We start from the raw sequence: 3,579 nt of genomic DNA, 5'->3' as shown, positions 1-3,579 counted from the left end.
TTTTTTTTCTTTTATTCAAAATTTTCTGAGGAAGAGGAGAAAGAAAGTGATGTGGATGCCATGCTCAAAAAAGGTTTAATGGGAAAATCTCTCAGAGCTCTGAAAAAGACGTGAAAGAAAAAAAAGACAGAAGATGTGACTGGTAGGTCCCAAAGGATTAACTTCTGCAACAGAAGGATAAAAAAATGGTGAAAGTGTTGTTCATTCTTGTTCAAATCAGCTTAACTATATCATTTGGACTCCAGGAAGTCTGACGTGCAGGAATTTGAGTGTTAAGGAAGAATGAAAAAAAAAAGGAAATGTGAAGCTTATTTCATTGTGCCTTGATTTCCCCACCTGTAAAATGGGCAAAAAACAGCTGGTGTATGCAGTATGCAGGAAACATTTGAGAGTAAAAAGGAGTTGTTACTTTTTCTCTATATGGCTGTCAGAGCTGCTGTTCAAAGACCTTGGTATGCTGTTCAAACACCCAACTAAACCCTCTGCCCCCAGCATTCTTTGCCCTGCAAGCAAAGTTTTGTTTCCACCAGCTCATTTTACAACCAGCTCAATTTCTCCGTAAGTAGCACCTCTTATAAAAAGTTTTGCCTCGTTTCCCCAACCCATTTAAATGAAGAGAACAGGTTAATAAGCCCTTTCTAGGACTGACATTCAAGGGTAGATTCTGCCCTCCCTTAAGGAAGCTCTTTAGGAATGAAGTGAGCCATTACCATCACCCAGAGCAAGATCCGCACCGGACCCCTTCATTTCCCTGCCCACTCGGCAATCGGCATTTCTCCATAGCTTTGCTCCTCCGATTGGAAAGGCTGCAGCTTAATGGCCTTTCATTGCAAACTTCCTTCTCGTGCACAGCCCAGCAATTAGTCCCCAGCCATGCTTCACGACCTCTGGCCGCCGGGCTGCAAGCTTTGATCAGAACTTTGCTCGCTGACACACATCTAATAACCCACCATGGCACCAACTGAGCTATCAGGTCCTAATTTATGCCTCACCCCGCATCCTAGGCCAAATAGGGGGTGTAATTAGCTATTATACCAGCCAGAAGTTTGACCTGACCTCCTGTTTAGAAGTTGGGCAGGGAAAAGAAAAGAGGAAAGCTGCTGAAAATGAGTTTTGTAGGTCTCTCTGGAGAAAAAAATAAAAGGAAAGCAAAATCCATACACAGGTATTACAGAATCACAGAACCATAGGGGTTGGAAGGGACCTCAAGAGATCGTCAAGTCCAACCCCCCTGCCAAAGCAGGTTCCTTAAGACAGGTCACACAGGTAGGCATCCAGACAGGTCTTGAATATCTCCAGAGATGGAGCCTCCACAACTGTCCCAGGGCTCTGTCACCCTCTCTGTGAAGAAGTTCTTCCACATGTTGGTGTGGAACTTCCTGTGCTCCAACTTGAGGCCATTGCCCCTTGTCCTGTCTCCACAGACCACTGAAAAGAAGTTGGCTATTTCTTTTTGTGTCCCACACTTCAGATATTTATAAACATTGATCAGACCCCCTCTTAGTCTTCTTTTCTCAAGGCTGAACACCCCCAGTTCATTCAGCCTTTCCTCATAGGGGAGATGCTCCAGGCCTTTAATCATCTTTGTAGCCCTCTGTTGGACTCTTTCCAGGAGATCCCTGTCTTTTTTATACCAGGGAGCCCAGAACTGGACACAAGGTAGTGGCCCCTTCTCAGAGGAGCCTGTGCTGGTTTTCAGATTACCACTGATGACGTAGTACCATCCCACTGTAAGTATGACTACTAGTACCAGCAGCTACAGAAACTGTAGACTGTCCCACCCTTACCTGGAGATACCAGACCTATTTTTCCTGTAGGATCATGCACCTTTCCACAGTCATAAGTACAGTTGGGCAAACCAAAAATGCTAAGAAGCCCAGAATTTTTTTTACATAAGTACATTTAAATGTGGAAAGAGATGTCAGATCCAGAAGGGCTTTTTCTGGGCTCCACAGATTCTGAGCTTCATGGTAACTTTTTTCATGCTGTATCTGAATTTTTTTTTTTTTAATGTGACATAAAAATGAGAGGTGAAAGCAAGGAGAACAGCAGCAAAAGAAGAAGCTTTATTTTTAAGTCTATTTTTTTCCAGGCTAAAATGAAATGTTGCAGTTCTGAGCTCTTGGAAAGGATGTTTATTCTACTCTAAATAAAACTGAAGTATATTTTAAAATGAAACATCACCTCAAATTACTTTGGAAGCGTCCAAATAAAAAACATTTACATTTTTTCCAAAACCCCTTTCCCATTTTCCTACCACTTTTTCTTTTTTTTTCCCCTCAATTGAAATGAATCTCTTTGATCAGCATGAATTCACAAAACATTCCAGTCAACCGAGTTGTATAATTTCAGTGGGAAAAAAACCCTCATATTTGCATCAAGCTTTCTGCCTAGTGCAGCCACCTCTCAGGAGACAGAGAGAAAACAGAGCCTGGGAGAGAGGAATGGGCTTTCCCGAGGCCAAGGCTGCAGTGGGACGGTATGGAGCACATTCTCCTCCAGCACAAACACACCAGCGCACAGGTATCCACCAGCCAGAGCAGGCAGAAGAAGGTTCAGGATGTCTTTTATCCCTCTTGGAGAAGGATGAATGGTCTGTGACCACCAAGCTTTGTCATGCATCTACTTATAGTCAGGATAACAGCATCTCTATGTCACTCTGGTGGAACATGATTAGAACATGAAACGCAACCTACTGCATTTAATGTTCAACCCATTGAGCAAGCTTCTTTTGGCATCGACGTGGGACATCCAACACGGCCACATAAAGGTAGGGAAATGCTGGGTGGGCTTTTGCTATCTTTAAGCATGGACAAGAAACTAATATAAGGAGCATCACTGGCCACAAGCTTGCAAGGCAGCTATGTTAACCAGCGGTCATTGAAGGTTTAGTGTCTTATTTTAGCTATGTTGCAGATCACAAGTGATTTTTTAAAACTGTAGTTGGATTGAACTGCTAAAGTTTACTTGACTGCTTCTCTGTCACATGATAAAGGAATGAAAACAGCTCTCTCATAGCCTTTTCATACCCAAAAGGTCTGGTCACAACTGTTATCTTTCCATGTGCGTTGCCAGCTCAGAGAAACCACAGTGGGTTTTTGCCCTAGGATAGTCTAAAATATTCTAAGTTACCATACCAATGATGTACAGAGGTTTCTAATGTGGCATGCCTTCTTTGAAAGGATCAATTCATTCTTTGTTGATACTTTTAAGAGCATATTTTAATATTGCTTTGAATTTCCCTATAATATAAAAGGGTCAGAATAAAAAAAGCTGGAGGGGCGGGGAGAAACCATGGGATGTATATGAAAAACCTTTTACATTTTCATAGCTACTTTTTGTTTCTGGTGGCATATTTCTATGTTTCATTCCACTTGGAAAAAAGACTAAAGTTCAGATGTGAACTTTTATACAATGGGAATGTGTCAGGTTTTGGACTTCAGACCTGCACCTATCTGTGAAGACCCATCAAAAACATGGTCTCATAATCCCAGGTAGCCTAATAACTGATCCCACTTGCTCCTTGCAAACTCTTCAGAGAGCTACTAGGAATATCTGCCAGGACTCTCTGCCCATGGT

The sequence above is a fragment of the Gallinula chloropus genome (genome assembly GCF_964237585.1).
Source record: "Gallinula chloropus genome assembly, chromosome: 1".
Taxonomy (NCBI): domain Eukaryota; kingdom Metazoa; phylum Chordata; class Aves; order Gruiformes; family Rallidae; genus Gallinula; species Gallinula chloropus.
The sequence above is the reverse complement of the archived record's forward strand: the minus strand, read 5'-3'. Positions refer to the sequence as shown.